Source organism: Rattus norvegicus, chromosome X, assembly GCF_021556685.1.
Source record: "Rattus norvegicus strain SHRSP/BbbUtx chromosome X, alternate assembly SHRSP_T2T, whole genome shotgun sequence".
Lineage (NCBI taxonomy): Eukaryota > Metazoa > Chordata > Mammalia > Rodentia > Muridae > Rattus > Rattus norvegicus.
In genome coordinates, this window is record NC_141554.1 from 113165708 (window position 1) to 113183277 (window position 17570).

The following is a 17570-nucleotide window of genomic DNA, read 5'->3' on the forward strand; positions in this document are numbered from 1 at the left end:
GAGGGGCAAGGGCAGCTCTCCTGTTCTTATGACCCCAGAGCCAGGTCTCTTACCTGCTACAAGTGGTGAGGGGCAAGGAGGTTATCTCTCCCAAATCTATGCCACCACACAGGAGATCAGTGGCAAGGCCAGCTCTCCTGTGCTGCTTTCCTTGGGGACCGGTTCACCTACAACTCCCTCAATGTGCAGGGTACAGTCACCTCACTACTGCAGTTGGTGAGGGATGGGGTCAGCTCTCTTGCTTTTCATGCTGCTAGGCTCAGCTCTCCCAGGATGCCCAGATGAGGGGTAGGGCCAGTTCTGCACAGCCCTCAGACATTAACCTGTCCCTGGGTGGCAGCCAAGACCAGAAACATATGATCCCAGGTGGCATCACCAACTATTCACGTCAACCTGCCCCTCACTACCCTGGAGTCTCCGGTTTTGCTCTCTTCATTGTACCCACATCCTTCTTTTTTTCTTTTTCTTCCATTTTTACACTAAGTATTTGTTTCTCTTGGTGGCATATGGGGTCCTCTGAATGTCTGAGTCATCTCAGAAGTGGTCTTGGAGTGCTATGCACATTATGGCACTGGCAAGGGATCATCCCAGGCATGGTCTCCCTGCCCAATGTGTGCAGTGCCTGACCGGTGGTCATCTTAAGCTAGCTCCCTGTTGGCTCAGGTCCCCTTTTGTCAGGGAATATTAGGCTAATCATCCAGATGTTCACAGGTCAGAACACTGAGGGAAGACAGCCTCTCTCCTCTCTGCTGCCTACTGATGTACATGTGACCCAGCAGCCACACCAGCAATGCCTTTAGGGGCAGGCAGATCCAATAACTTTTAATATTCATGAATATAACGGTTATTTTTCTTACTGCTGTAACAAAAGCAATGTAAGAACAGAATGGTTTATGTTGGCTTATGATTCAAAGTATAGTCCATCATGGTAAATAAATACATTATGGTGACCAGAGTGTGAGACAGTAAGAAAACAGAAATAAATGAATGTTGATGCTTAGCTCACTGTCCCCGCAGGATCCCAGTACATGGAACAATGCCACACACATTATGTTGTATCTTCCTACCTCTATTAACCAAATCTAAATTCCTTCGGTGACATATGCAGAAATTTGTCTCCTACGTAATTGTGGGTCCTGTCAAGTTCACAATATTATCTATCCCGGTGGACTTTAAAGTATGGGATCATATTACTTGGAAATAAGGATAATTTGACTTCTTCCCTTTCTATTTGTAGTCCCTTTATTTATTTCTCTTGTCTAAATTCTCTGGATAAAAATTAAAGGAATAAATGAATAACAATGGAGAAAAATAGACAACCCTGTCTCTTTCTTGATTTTAGAGGAAATGCTTTCTTGTTTTTCTCTTTCTTAGCCTAACATTATAGTATGTTGGGATATTTTCCTTTTATTCCTAATTTCTCAGGGCTTTTATCAAGCTTGTCGAAAATCCTTTTAAACAATATGTTAAAATAATCATGTGATTTCTGTTTGTATGGTAGTTGATTCTTACCACAGGGATAGCATAGTCTTTCTAATTTCTTTATGTAAGTACTCATAATTACAAACTCCCCTCTTACAGCTTCTTCTATTGTATTCTAAAAATTCTAATTGCATTTTCAGTGATCATTCCAGAGTGTTGCTTATTATGCATATATTTATATATTTTCTATAGTTTCTCTTGCTATTGAGTTGAAATTTGATTCCATTATGACCTGAGAAATTAAAAAAATAATTTTTGCGTTGTAGATTGTGTTGTAGATTGTATTCTTTTTAGAGGTCCCATTTGCTGCTGAGAAGCATGTCAAAGCTGTTGCAAAGAGTGTCCTATATATCTTGGTTAAATCTCTGTCATCTGTGGTTTCACTGTGAATTTTTTTTTATCTTGAGTAGTCTGTTAAAGGTAAAGAGTAGAGACACTGCCGGAACCTGAAGGAAACAGACCGGATAAACAGTTCTCTGCACCCAAATCCCGTGGGAGGGAGAGCTGAACCTTCAGAGAGGCGGACACGCCTGGGAAACCAGAAGAGACTGCACTCTGTGCACATCCAGGCGCCAGAGGAAAACACCAAACGCCATCTGGAACCCTGGTGCACGGAGGCTCCTGGAAAGAGCGGCGCAGATCTTCCCGGTTGCTGCCACAGCGGAGAGGACTTAGGCAGTACCCCACGAGCAAACTTGAGCCTTGGAACTGCAGGTAGGACCAATTTTTCCCCTGCAAGAAACCTGCCTGGTGAACTCAGGACACACAGAGGCAAAATTCCTCTAAGGCCGGGCACTTCCTGTGTTTACCGGAAGTCCCACACCGGCGGATCCCGGACCGCAGCAGCTCCCTGCTCCCAAACCCCGTGGGAGAGAGACCTCACCGCCTGATCAGGTGGGCACTCCTGAGGCTGCAGAGCAGAGGAGACCACCAACACTGCCCACCCCTGCCCACATCCCTGGCCCAAGAGGCAACTGTATAAGGCCTCTGGGTTCCCGTAGGGGAGGGCCCGGGAGCGGCAGGACCCCTGCGCCTGAGACACTGCCGGAACCTGAAGGAAACAGAAGGGATAAACAGTTCTCTGCACCCAAATCCCGTGGGAGGGAGAGCTGAACCTTCAGAGAGGCGGACACGCCTGGGAAACCAGAAGAGACTGCACTCTGTGCACATCCAGGCGCCAGAGGAAAACACCAAACGTCATCTGAAACCCTGGTGCACGGAGGCTCCCGGAAGGAGCGGCACAGATTTTCCCGGTTGCTGCCACAGCGGAGAGGACTTAGGCAGTACCCCACGAGCAAACTTGAGCCTTGGAACCACAGGTAGGACCAATTTTTCCCCTGCAAGAAACCTGCCTGGTGAACTCAAGACACAGGCCCACAGGAACAGCTGAAGACCTGTAGAGAGGAAAAACTACACGCCCGAAAGCAGAACACTCTGTCCCCATAACTGGCTGAAAGAAAACAGGAAAACAGGTCTACAGCACTCCTGACACACAGGTTATAGGACAGTCTAGCCACTGTCAGAAATAGCAGAACAAAGTAACACTAGAGATAATCTGATGGCGAGAGGCAAGCACAGGAACCCAAGCAACAGAAACCAAGGCTACATGGCATCATCGGAGCCCAATTCTCCCACCAAAGCAAACACAGAATATCCAAACACACCAGAAAAGCAAGACCTAGTTTCAAAATCATATTTGATCATGATGCTGGAGGACTTCAAGAAAGACATAAAGAACTCCCTTAGAGAACAAGTAGAAGCCTACAGAGAGGAATCGCAAAAATCCCTGAAAGAATTCCAGGAAAACACAATCAAACAGTTGAAGGAATTAAAAATGGAAATAGAAGCAATCAAGAAAGAACACATGGAAACAACCCTGGACATAGAAAATCAAAAGAAAAGACAAGGAGCTGTAGATACAAGATTCACCAACAGAATTCAAGAGATGGAAGAGAGAATCTCGGGAGCAGAAGATTCCATAGAAATCATTGACTCAACTGTCAAAGATAATGTAAAGCGGAAAAAGCTACTGGTCCAAAACATACAGGAAATCCAGGACTCAATGAGAAGATCAAACCTAAGGATAATAGGTATAGAAGAGAGTGAAGACTGCCAGCTCAAAGGACCAGTAAATATCTTCAACAAAATCATAGAAGAAAACTTCCCTAACCTAAAAAAAGAGATACCCATAGGCATACAAGAAGCCTACAGAACTCCAAATAGATTGGACCAGAAAAGAAATACCTCCCGTCACATAATTGTCAAAACACCAAACGCACAAAATAAAGAAAGAATATTAAAAGCAGTAAGGGAAAAAGGTCAAGTAACATATAAAGGCAGACCTATCAGAATCACACCAGACTTTTCGCCAGAAACTATGAAGGCCAGAAGATCCTGGACAGATGTCATACAGACCCTAAGAGAACACAAATGCCAGCCCAGGTTACTGTATCCTGCAAAACTCTCAATTAACATAGATGGAGAAACCAAGATATTCCATGACAAAACCAAATTTACACAATATCTTTCTACAAATCCAGCACTACAAAGGATAATAAAGGGTAAAGCCCAACATAAGGAGGCAAGCTATACCCTAGAAGCAAGAAACTAATCATCTTGGCAACAAAACAAAGAGAATGAAAGCACACAATCATAACCTCACTTCCAAATATGAATATAACGGGAAGCAATAATCACTATTCCTTAATATCTCTCAATATCAATGGCCTCAACTCCCCAATAAAAAGACATAGATTAACAAACTGGATACGCAACGAGGACCCTGTATTCTGCTGCCTACAGGAAACACACCTCAGAGACAAAGACAGACACTACCTCAGAGTGAAAGGCTGGAAAACAATTTTCCAAGCAAATGGTCAGAAGAAGCAAGCTGGAGTAGCCATTCTAATATCAAATAAAATCAATTTTCAACTAAAAGTCATCAAAAAAGATAAGGAAGGACACTTCATATTCATCAAAGGAAAAATCCACCAAGATGAACTCTCAATCCTAAATATCTATGCCCCAAATACAAGGGCACCTACATATGTAAAAGAAACCTTACTAAAGCTCAAAACACACATTGTACCTCACACAATAATAGTGGGAGATTTCAACACCCCACTCTCATCAATGGACAGATCATGGAAACAGAAATTAAACAGAGATGTAGACAGACTAAGAGAAGTCATGAGCCAAATGGACTTAACGGATATTTATAGAACATTCTATCCTAAAGCAAAAGGATATACCTTCTTCTCAGCTCCTCATGGTACTTTCTCCAAAATTGACCATATAATTGGTCAAAAAACGGGCCTCAACAGGTACAGAAAGATAGAAATAATCCCATGCGTGCTATCGGACCACCACGGCCTAAAACTGGTCTTCAATAACAATAAGGGAAGAATGCCCACATATACGTGGAAATTGAACAATGCTCTACTCAATGATAACCTGGTCAAGGAAGAAATAAAGAAAGAAATTAAAAACTTTTTAGAATTTAATGAAAATGAAGGTACAACATACCCAAACTTATGGGACACAATGAAAGCTGTGCTAAGAGGAAAACTCATAGCGCTGAGTGCCTGCAGAAAGAAACAGGAAAGAGCATATGTCAGCAGCTTGACAGCACACCTAAAAGCTCTAGAACAAAAAGAAGCAAATACACCCAGGAGGAGTAGAAGGCAGGAAATAATCAAACTCAGAGCTGAAATCAACCAAGTAGAAACAAAAAGGACCATAGAAAGAATCAACAGAACCAAAAGTTGGTTCTTTGAGAAAATCAACAAGATAGATAAACCCTTAGCCAGACTAAAGAGAGGACACAGAGAGTGCGTCCAAATTAACAAAATCAGAAATGAAAAGGGAGACATAACTACAGATTCAGAGGAAATTCAAAAAATCATCAGATCTTACTATAAAAACCTATATTCAACAAAACTTGAAAATCTTCAGGAAATGGACAATTTCCTAGACAGATACCAGGTATCGAAGTTAAATCAGGAACAGATAAACCAGTTAAACAACCCCATAACTCCTAAGGAAATAGAAGCAGTCATTAAAGGTCTCCCAACCAAAAAGAGCCCAGGTCCAGACGGGTTTAGTGCAGAATTCTATCAAACCTTCATAGAAGACCTTATACCAATATTATCCAAATTATTCCACAAAATTGAAACAGATGGAGCCCTACCGAATTCCTTCTATGAAGCCACAATTACTCTTATACCTAAACCACACAAAGACCCAACAAAGAAAGAGAACTTCAGACCAATTTCCCTTATGAATATCGACGCAAAAATACTCAATAAAATTCTGGCAAACCGAATTCAAGAGCACATCAAAACAATCATCCACCATGATCAAGTAGGCTTCATCCCAGGCATGCAGGGATGGTTTAATATAAGGAAAACCATCAACGTGATCCATCATATAAACAAACTGAAAGAACAGAACCACATGATCATTTCATTAGATGCTGAGAAAGCATTTGACAAAATTCAACACCCCTTCATGATAAAAGTCCTGAAAGAATAGGTATTCAAGGCCCATACCTAAACATAGTAAAAGCCATATACAGCAAACCAGTTGCTAACATTAAACTAAATGGAGAGAAACTTGAAGCAATCCCACTAAAATCAGGGACTAGACAAGGCTGCCCACTCTCTCCCTACTTATTCAATATAGTTCTTGAAGTTCTAGCCAGAGCAATCAGACAACAAAAGGAGATCAAGGGGATACAGATCGGAAAAGAAGAGGTCAAAATATCACTATTTGCAGACGACATGATAGTATATTTAAGTGATCCCAAAAGTTCCACCAGAGAACTACTAAAGCTGATAAACAACTTCAGCAAAGTGGCTGGGTATAAAATTAACTCAAATAAATCAGTTGCCTTCCTCTATACAAAAGAGAAACAAGCCGAGAAAGAAATTAGGGAAACGACACCCTTCATAATAGACCCAAACAATATAAAGTACCTCGGTGTGACTTCAACCAAGCAAGTAAAAGATCTGTACAATAAGAACTTCAAGACACTGAGGAAAGAAATTGAAGAAGACCTCAGAAGATGGAAAGATCTCCCATGCTCATGGATTGGCAGGATTAATATAGCAAAAATGGCCATTTTACCAAAAGCAATCTACAGATTCAATGCAATCCCCATCAAAATACCAATCCAATTCTTCAAAGAGTTAGACAGAACAATTTGCAAATTCATCTGGAATAACAAAAAACCCAGGATAGCTAAAGCTATCCTCAACAATAAGAGGACTTCAGGGGGAATCACTATCCCTGAACTCAAGCAGTATTACAGAGCAATAGTGATAAAAACTGCATGGTATTGGTACAGAGACAGACAGATAGACCAATGGAATAGAATTGAAGACCCAGAAATGAACCCACACACCTATGGTCACTTGATTTTTGACAAAGGAGCCAAAACCATCCAATGGAAAAAAGATAGCATTTTCAGCAAATGGTGCTGGTTCAACTGGAGGGCAACATGTAGAAGAATGCAGATCGATCCATGCTTATCACCCTGTACAAAACTTAAGTCCAAGTGGATCAAGGACCTCCACATCAAACCAGACACACTCAAACTAATAGAAGAAAAACTAGGGAAGCATCTGGAACACATGGGCACTGGAAAAAATTTCCTGAACAAAACACCAATGGCTTATGCTCTAAGATCAAGAATCGACAAATGGGATCTCATAAAACTGCAAAGCTTCTGTAAGGCAAAGGACACTGTGGTTAGGACAAAACGGCAACCAACAGATTGGGAAAAGATCTTTACCAATCCTATAACAGATAGAGGCCTTATATCCAAAATATACAAAGAACTCAAGAAGTTAGACCGCAGGGAAACAAATAACCCTATTAAAAAATGGGGTTCAGAGCTAAACAAAGAATTCACAGCTGAGGAATGCCGAATGGCTGAGAAACACCTAAAGAAATGTTCAACATCTTTAGTCATAAGGGAAATGCAAATCAAAACAACCCTGAGATTTCACCTCACACCAGTGAGAAAGGCTAAGATCAAAAACTCAGGTGACAGCAGATGCTGGCGAGGATGTGGAGAAAGAGGAACACTCCTCCATTGTTGGTGGGATTGCAGACTGGTAAAACCATTCTGGAAATCAGTCTGGAGGTTCCTCAGAAAATTGGACATTGAACTGCCTGAGGATCCAGCCATACCTCTCTTGGGCATATACCCAAAAGATGCCTCAACATATAAAAGAGACACGTGCTCCACTATGTTCATCGCAGCCTTATTTATAATAGCCAGAAACTGGAAAGAACCCAGATGCCCTTCAACAGAGGAATGGATACAGAAAATGTGGTACATCTACACAATGGAATATTACTCAGCTATCAAAAACAACGAGTTTATGAAATTCGTAGGCAAATGGTTGGAACTGGAAAATATCATCCTGAGTGAGCTAACCCACTCACAGAAAGACATACATGGTATACATTCATTGATAAGTGGCTATTAGCCCAAATGCTTGAATTACCCTAGATCCCTAGAACAAAGGAAACTCAAGACGGATGATCAAAATGTGAATGCTTCACTCCTTCTTTAAATGAGGAAAAAGAATACCCTTGGCAGGGAAGGGAGAGGCAAAGATTAAAACAGAGACTGAAGGAACACCCATTCAGAGCCTGCCCCACAGGTGGCCCATACATATACAGCCACCCAATTAGACAAGATGGATGAAGCAAAGAAGTGCAGACCGACAGGAGCCGGATGTAGATCGCTCCTGAGAGACACAGCCAGAATACAGCAAATACAGAGGCGAATGCCAGCAGCAAACCACTGAACTGAGAATAGGACCCCCGTTGAAGGAATCAGAGAAAGAACTGGAAGAGCTTGAAGGTGCTCGAGACCCCAAAAGTACAACAATGTCAAGCAACCAGAGCTTCCAGGGACTAAGCCACTACCTAAAGACTATACATGGACTGACCCTGGACTCTGTCCCCATAGGTAGGAATGAATATCCTAGTAAGAGCACCAGTGGAAGGGGAAGCCCTGGGTCCTGCTAAGACTGAACCCCCAGTGAACTAGACTATGCGGGGAGGGTGGCAATGGGGGGAGGTTTGGGAGGGGAACACCCATAAGGAAGGGGAGGGGGGAGGGTGATGTTTGTCCGGAAACCGGGGAAGGGAATAACACTTGAAATGTATATAAGAAATACTCAAGTTAATAAAAAAAAAAAAGAAAAATTAAAAAAAAATAAATAAAAAAAAATAAAGAAAGTGAAAAGAATGGGATATAAAAACATGTATAGCCGCATTAGCCTTCAGAAGTATTTGAAAATTTAAGATGAATATATTTCTTGCAAAGTCCGTTCCTTTCTGTGGTATTTTGTCCTGTATCTGAAGTATAGTAATTATTTTATGGAAATGTTAGAACTTCTGTACCAACTTTGAATAAAATGAAAAATTTACACTTAAAAAAAAAAAAAAAAAAAAAGGTAAAGAGTATTGGTCTATTAATGATAATGGGTATTGAATCACCCACTATTATTGTACCCAAACCTGTCTTTTCTTCCATGAAGTAGTGTTTTATGAAATTGATGTTTACCCCTCATTATAATATTTAACAATCATATTTGTCTTGCCTAAGTTTTCCTTAAAGACTGTTTTGTTAGAACTACAGTTACCCTTGCTTGTTTTTAGCTTCAACTTGCTACATTTATACATGCTTTTTCATCCTTTTGCTTTAACCTTTCTTTACTAACAAGCTCTGTTGCTTATAGACAATTAACACCTGGATCTTGATTTTTTTAATTTATTCAAATAGTTTGTGATTTTTATCTGAAGAATTAAGGCATTTACATTTAGGATTATTATTGAGAGGTATGTGCTGACTCCTTTACTTGCTTTTGTTTAATTAAACTTTTATTTATTTTATTTTTAATTAAAAATATTGTGTGTGTGGGTGGTTTGCCTACATGTATGTCTTGTGCCATGCTGGCAGAGACCAGAAAACGATCCTATATTCTCCAAAACTGTTATTACAGCTGGTGGGTTGCCACCATGTGGGTGCTGGTGTGTGTGGGTCCCCTGGAATAGCAGCAAATTCTCTTAAACTCTACATCATCTTTCCAGCCCCAGTCTCTGATACTTTTCTCTGAACTTGTCTTGTACTAGTTCTTGTACTAGTGATGCTATTCATAGGTCTTGTACTAGTGATGCTATTCACAGCGGGTTCGTTTGGGGGGGGTGCATACTGAGTATTTCATTTCCAGTAGTTTTTTTTCCCACTTTTTCTAAATTTCAATTTCCTTGATAAATTTCCTGGCCAGTTCCTGAATTGATTTTCCTTACTTCGTTTATCCATTTGCTTGAGCCATTTTTCATTGATCATTTTTTTTCTTTGTGATGAGGCTTCTAAATGTTTGGCTGACATTCCAACCCTTCCAGTGTTTAGATTCAGTAGTTGAGAAGTTGTAATCATTTGGAGGAGTCATGTTGCCTTGTTGTTTCAGGGTATTTGTGTTTCTGAGTTGGGATTTGCACAGGTGTTAGAACTGGTATTTCTTCTGGTTTTATTCGGGGAGCTTCTTAATGAGCACGGTTTTCTTGAAGGCTCCATTCCCAGGACCAGTTACAGAGTAGAAAATGAATATAAATGCAACAATACTAAACCAATCCAGATATAGAAATACAATTAAATTAATTAAAACCAACTGCTATACCACTACCACTATATACAAAGAAATGGTAAAAAAAAATGTAGTTATGTACTGTATATTATGTAGTAAGTATGTTATGTAATGAGTCTTAGTTATGGTACTGTTATAGTAAAGAAACATCGTGACCAAGGCAACTCTTAAAAGAAAAAGAAGACATTTAACTAGGGACTTGCTTACCATTTCAGAGGATTGAAAGCAGCCAGGCATTGCTCTGGAAGAATATCTGAGAACTTTACATCCTTGTCCACAGGCAGCAGGCAAAGAGAGAGCCTGGGCCTGGTGTGGACTTTCAAACCTCAAACCACTCCCAGTCACACACTTTCTCCAACAAGGACACACCCCCTCCTCCTGCTCAGAACTAAGCTTGTGAGAAGATGAGCCCATAGGAGGCATTTTCCCTCAAACCACCTCAGTAAGTTATAAAGCTAGAAATTAAATAAAAGAGTAATGATGATAAGTGAATTAAATAAGAAGGCTGGAAAGGGAAAAATGAAGAAAGGTTAAATAAAAGAAAGTAAATAGAAAAACAAAGAATATGAGGCAAAGGAAGGAAGAAAAATATATAAATAAAATTTGATGAAGGGACTAAAACTAAAATCCTTAAACCAAGTGTTTTAGGGTTTCTATTGCTGCAACGAGACACTATGACTTAAAGCAACTTGCTGAGAGAAAGGTTCCAGGAACTCACTCACACAGGGCGGGAACCTGGAGGGAGGAGCTGATACACAGGCTATGGAGGGGTGCCGCTTACTGGTTTGATCCCCATGGCTTGCTCATTTTGCCTTCTTATAGAGCCCAGGATGATCATCAGCCCAGATGGCATCACCCACAATGGGCTGGGCCCTCCCCATCAATCATTAAGTAAGAAAATTCCTTACAGCTGGATCTATGGAGGCATTTTTCTCAGTTGAGGTTTCCTCCTTTTGACATAAAACTCTACCTAGCACAAATACCATGGACCTTAATGTCAGATATATTTGGATTTAGAATTATGTCTTGTTTGCTATGTATTTAGCCTAATGGTGTCAGCTTTCCATTTCCTTTTCTGCCAACAGAGAAATAATGATCTAGACCTCTGAGCTGTTGTGCAGACTAAAGGAAATCAGACATTCAGAGCATTTACCACAATAATTAGTAGAAAGTAATTATTTAATAAATGTGCGTTATTTTCATTGATATTTATACTTGAAATAAAAATTCCCTTGTGAATCATGTTACATAGGGACATTTTAAGAGACTGCACTATTATTGTTTCCTCCTGTGATTCTGTGAATGCACTGTGATCACAGAAATAGCACCTATATTAAATTTTATATTAAAAATCATTGCATAATGGTAACCAACAATTGAAATTTAATTTAGCCTTCTGTAACTTGCAGTCTGGATCTTTTAAACTTTCACAGAGATTGCAAAGCTTGGCTTCTGATTTGGTTTCACTAAACTCAAGCTCAGTGGGCCACTAATTGATGCCAAGAATGGAAGCTAACACCCCACAGGAAGCAGAAGAGCTAAGGCACCTGTACAAGCTTTAGAGAGCAGAAGAATGACATCATTGCCTTGTTCATACCCTGCCCCCCAAACAAATTGGACAAGAATGATATGAGTAAAGCAGCAACAAATTATCACACTGTCCTTTCTGTCAATGTCTGCAATATACAGCTTGCTATTTTAATCTTTCACACAGAAGCTTCTTTCCAGAACCTTCCAGGGTAATTTATCTTGAATTGCAACTCTCAGATACTGGTTGGTTTCAAATACTGGGAAGAGATCTCTGACACAAGACAATGGAGGAGGTGGCAGACCAATTTGTCTGTGAAGAAAATGGCATTTCAGGAAACAGAATGGTTGTGGTAAAAGGTAATTCCTTATTCTTTACGGATGAGATTAATTTTTTAATTTGTTTAATAAATTACTTGGTGCTCACTACTATGATAGATGCTTAAAAATAGAGATGCTTAAGACATAAACTATGCCCTCAAGGGATGCCCTGAACAGGAAAAAGATTAGAAAATAATAGATAATAATCCATTGGCAAAAATACTATAAGAAAAATAGAGAATGTGCTATAGGAACATAGAAAGTATACACAATTTAGCCTAATGTGAAATAAGATATGGAGAATCAAGAAATATGAGGATGAAATATTTGAGCACCTGTGTGAGGAGAAACAATATTGAATAGGAGTTATACAGATGAAGAAATGACAGCAGAAAGAGGAGGGACTGTAGGTACTCACAGGGAGCAGCGTGTGCCAAAGCCAGGAAACAAGAGAAGATGGAATGTGTGTTTATAGAGTTGCTGAGACAGCTCAGTGGGTGACGGTGCTTACCAAGCCTGAAAAGTTTAGTTTGATCTTGGAGATCCACATGGTAGAAAAAAAAATGCCTCCCTGGAAGATGTCTTCTCACCTCCATACATGTGCTGTGATACACAAGGATGCATGCAAACACAAACATGCAAATGCATTCAAAAGCAAAAACTGTATAGTATCTATCTATCTATCTATCTATCTATCTATCTATCTATCTATCTATCTATCTATCTATCTTCTGTCTCTTCCCTCCCTCCCTCCCTCCCCTCCTCCTCCTCCTCCTTCTTCTTCCTCTCTCTCTCTCTCTCTCTCTCTCTCTCTCTCTCTCTCTCTCATCTATTTCAGACAGTTAACCACACTCACATTGGTCATTGGTGTGATTATAGGAAAATGTGCACTTTCTGGGTACTTAGGAGTCTAGATAGGTGATGGTCACCAAGAGACAAATATGGAGCATGGAGGGTCAGACATGGACACACTGAGACATTTAGGCAGTAGAGGTCTCAGATTTGAAAGGTGCATCTGGTACATAGCCATTACCCTGAGGGTAACAGCAGAGGCTGATAACCCTGAGCCCTTAGTGGTAGTAAGTGGACTGCTCTGCTTCTAGAGTTGCCTCCCTGCCATCTGTGCTTGGCTACACAAAGGACTGAGAATTTGGAGCCCAGGTCCAGATGATGACATGATTTCTATAGCTTCCTCCTCACTACAATTAAGTATTTTAATGTAGTTTAGGTCTGAAAATAGAGACCACTAGGCTGAATTCTGGTTTCCCTTGATTATGCAGCTCCAATATATAGATCTCAGCACTTTGCTCTCACTTAGCTCTCGGTTGCATTCAGGGGACAGTGAAGTGGAAACTTTAAGGGTTCCCTGGAAAGTCAGTTTAATGGTGTTTTGCTGAGGCAAACATGCGAAGGGGGGCTTTCTTGAAGCAGACAGGTGAAAGACTAAAGCAGACTCTAGAACGAACATTTTGCTGAAGCAGACAAAGGTGAAAGGATGCTTTGCTAAAGCAAGCATGTGAAAGGACATGTGATGAAGGATTCTTCCCTAACGACACACATGTATTGGTTCACCTTACATTGCATAGCTGAGCTCCATTTATTGAGACTCCATAGAGAGAAATGCACCAAAAGAACTTCTGGTGGTGCTCTGGCAGCTTCTCGACACTTCTGTAGATTCAGGCTGATTGGCAGAAAGATGTCTAGCTGATAGAGACAAGTGGAGATTGTTAAGACAGACTTGTGTGCTAAGGAAAGACACATGGTGAGGCAAGACCTGTGCAGTGCTCATGATATTTGGAGCGAGTATGAATAGGACTCAATAGACTGTGAGAGAGGCTTGCCCGCACAGCTAACTTTGCAATGCTTCTTGGTCTGGCATCTTCGCTGATCTTCACTTCACTGAGAGAGGTGCAACAAAGAACTTTTCCTGGTATCCCTGCTGGTCCTAAACCCTCCTGCTGACTCTGGCTGTCACTGCTATGTAGTGCCACCTGATCATTCATGTTTGCTATCCTGACACTACCAAACTGGACTGCTGGTATGTCTGTGAAGTGTTTGCAAATTGATCGAGCTGCCAATGCTGATTCATTTGAACCAGACTGCTGATTTCCCAACAAGGTTGGAATCTCCTCAAAGAACTATTTCTAAACAGGTTCATTTCTCCCTGTATCCTAATAACCTTTCTTTCCCACTACCTCTGGTGGGTGGTAGGCTAAAAGGGAGGTTAAAACATTTAAGAACCGTTATTAAAATTAGGGATGAGAGAAATTAATTCTACAGTATACTGAGGATGGGATTCCAAAATCTACCCTATACTTGTATTAACTACATAAAGAATAACTGCATATGGTAAGAGATATACAGTTGGGATTCTGTTTCCCCCATGATTTGGAGATTTCATTTGGATTGTCTTTTTATATGCATATATTTTAGGAATTTTCTGCTGTATTAGATTTCCATACTACTACTACCTCTGACAGTTTTAGCTGTCCTTCCTTGTATTCCCCCTCCCTCCTCCTCTTCCTTCCCCTCCCCACTTGATCTTCCCATTTTAGAGCTCCCCATCACTCCATAACTATCTATTCTACTCCCTTTTCTAACAAGATCTCTTCCTTCCAGCCCCTACCATCTGTGGTTCTATTGATTGTAGCATGGTTATCATTGTCTTCACAGTTAATATCTGCATATAAAGGAACACATATCATATGATTTTCTAGTTCCATTCATTTTTCTTGCAAATTTCATGATGCCATTTTTTAATAACACCTAAGTAATATTCCATTGTTTAAAAATAGCACATTTTCTTTATCCATTTTTCTGTTGAGAGATATGCAGGTTGTTTCCAGTTTCTGGGTATTATAAATATAGCAGCAATGAACGTGGTTGAGCAAAGGTCTCTGTGGTACAATGAAGCATCTGTAGATATATGCTCAAAAGTGATATAGCTGGATCTTGAGGTAGATTGATTTCCATCTTCTTGAGGAAATGTCACACTGATTTTTATAGTGGCCATTTGAGTTTGCACTCCTACCAGCAATGGAGGAATGTTGCTATTACTCCATAGCCTTGCCAGCATGAGCTTGTGTTGTTGATCTTAGCCATTCAGACAGGTGTAACATGAACTCCCAAAGGACTTTGATTTGCGTTTTTTGATGGCTAAAGATGTTGAACATTTCTTTAAAAGTTTCTCAGCCATTTGAGTTTCCTCTTTTGAGAATTCTCTGTTTAGACCCGTTCCCATTTTGTTAATTGGGTTATTTGTTTTCTTGATACCTAGTTTTTTGAGTTCTTTATATATCAGATGTGTAGTTGGTAAAAAAAAAATCCCATTCTGTAGGCTGCCACTTTGTCCAAATCACAGTGTCCTATACTGTGCGGATTTTTTTTTCAGTTTCATGAGGTCTCATTTGTTAGTTGTCGATCTTAGGGTCTGGGCTAATGGTGTTTAGTTCATAAAGTCTTTTCCTGTATGAGTTCAAGGCTATTCCCCACGTTCTCTTTTATTGGGTTCAGTGTATTTGGTTTATGTTGAGGTATTTGATCCGCTTAGAGTTAATTTTTTGCGCAGGTTGATAAGCGTGTATCTATTTTGATTTTTCTATAGGAAGCCATCTTGTTTGTCCAGCACAACTGAACATTAACAAACAAACTATTACCCCTGGGAGAACGAAGATCAGTTTTGTCCAATAGAGTTCAAACTGGGTATAACAACTACTCTAGAATAGGCATCATGTTCAGAACTAGTAGTTGACCAACATATAATTGGACTCCACAGTTTTTTCTGTGATTTTATTTGATTACAATTTGATATTTGTTTTTTATTGTGATTTTATTTTGTTTTGCTGGTTTGGGGTGTTTTATCCTTGTATTGGGTTTTTGTCTTCTTAAGAAAGAAAAGCTTTCATAAATAGGGGGAGGGGAGAGAATCTGGAACAACTTATAGGCATACTTTTTTCACAACCCACTTTAATTAGGGTTCAACCTCCTCTTTAGCCTACCCCCCTCCAGAGGTAGTAGAAAAGAAAAGAAAGGTTATTAGGATACAGGGGGAAGGTGAACCTGTTTACAAGTAGTTCTTTGAGGCGATTCCAATATTTGTTGTTCTCAGTCTAGTCTAGCAAACAGCAAACACAAATCAGCAACTATAGTCCAGTTTGCTCAGCAGACACCATACACAAATCAGCAAGGGCAGTTCAATTTAGAAGAAACTGAAAGGCTCTCCAAACTGGCCTGAGTCCACGGAAATGCCAAGAAGCCTCAGGAACCTCACAAGAAGTTCTTTGGTGAGTTTTTCTCTATGAAGTTTCCACAAGCAAAGTTCAGCAACACAATGTAAGGTGAACCAATACATGTGGGTTGTCAGCGAATACTAGTGAGGCAGAGCAAAGAGGACTGATGCTTGAGCTCCCACTGTCTGTATGGTCATATTTATATTCCTTCTAAACATCATGTGTTCTTTCACATGTTTGCCACAGCAAAACATCCTTTCATCTGGCTTCAGAAAAAAATTCTTTCATGTGTCTGCTTTAGCAAAACATTCTTTCACTTGTCTGTCCCAGCAAAACATCATTATAACCTAACTGTGTCTCCAAAGAAGCTAGAGATTTCTACTTTACTTTGGAGAAGGGAAGAATATGATAAAAATATTTAAGTTTAAATAATAAAAATATGATAGTGATAATAAAAAAGAAAAGCTATGTATGCTAGATATGGGGGCTAGATATGAATGATGTCATAACAAGGTCTTCAGATTACAAAGCTGCCCTTAGGGACACTTATATAACAAACATCAGCTGAACCAAGGAAGATGAAGAAGGTTCTTTGAGCTGGAGACCTCAGGAGGGGCTTCTCTGGGTAGGTGAGGTAGGAACTGGGCCTCAGACAGGAAGCAAGGATATTGGTAGAATGTCCTCAGAAATACAAAATAGTACTAATGACTGTTTTTCTCATTTAATTTGATTAGCTTGAACTTGCTACCTGGTTAGAATTCTTAGACTTTAAAATAACCACTTATTTTTGGTAATGTCCTAGGGGACACAGGAGTCCTGTATCTTCGTTAAAATCTGGTGCATGAAAAGGACACAACTGAGAATGTTTTGTATGTTCTTGCCCTTGTCTTTCCTGGCCTTTAGCATTTGGGGATTTTAAGAGCCTAATCATCTTGCCATTCCTCTAGACTTTCTAAGTAGCCCCTCTCTGCAGCTTGTTGTAAGCCTCTTGCATGAGTCCCCAGCTCTACCCAGAACTAAAAAAGACTGCTGCTAATTCATAATAAAAGTGGGGATTTGGGACTGAAATTGTTATGTGAAGGATTAAAACAGCCTGACAGTTAATGAATCTGACCTGAATATCATGAGCTGTAGGCATGGATAGAATTTATGGCGTCACGGCAACCCCTAAATTTAAGTATTGTTTTTTTGTCCAGTTGGCTGAATCTCAAAGGAAGAAAAATAGGAAGTCAATATAGTGGGAATAAAACATCCCTTTCCCAGAATCTCTGCTTATCCCTGGCCCAAGGGATCTTTTTTACATGGCATTTGGATTTTCTAGTGTGCTTTTAAAAATGAGTCC

The 17570-nt window shown here is 40.1% G+C and overlaps 1 non-coding gene across 1 annotated transcript; it reads right to left on the reverse strand.

Moving 5' to 3' along the window:
* Positions 1 to 680: 680 nt before the first annotated feature.
* Positions 681 to 807, reverse strand: LOC120099487 (small nucleolar RNA SNORA17). The gene has a single exon (XR_015647221.1). It is a non-coding gene; the product is annotated as a small nucleolar RNA SNORA17 (small nucleolar RNA).
* Between the last annotated feature and the right edge of the window lie 16763 nt (positions 808 to 17570).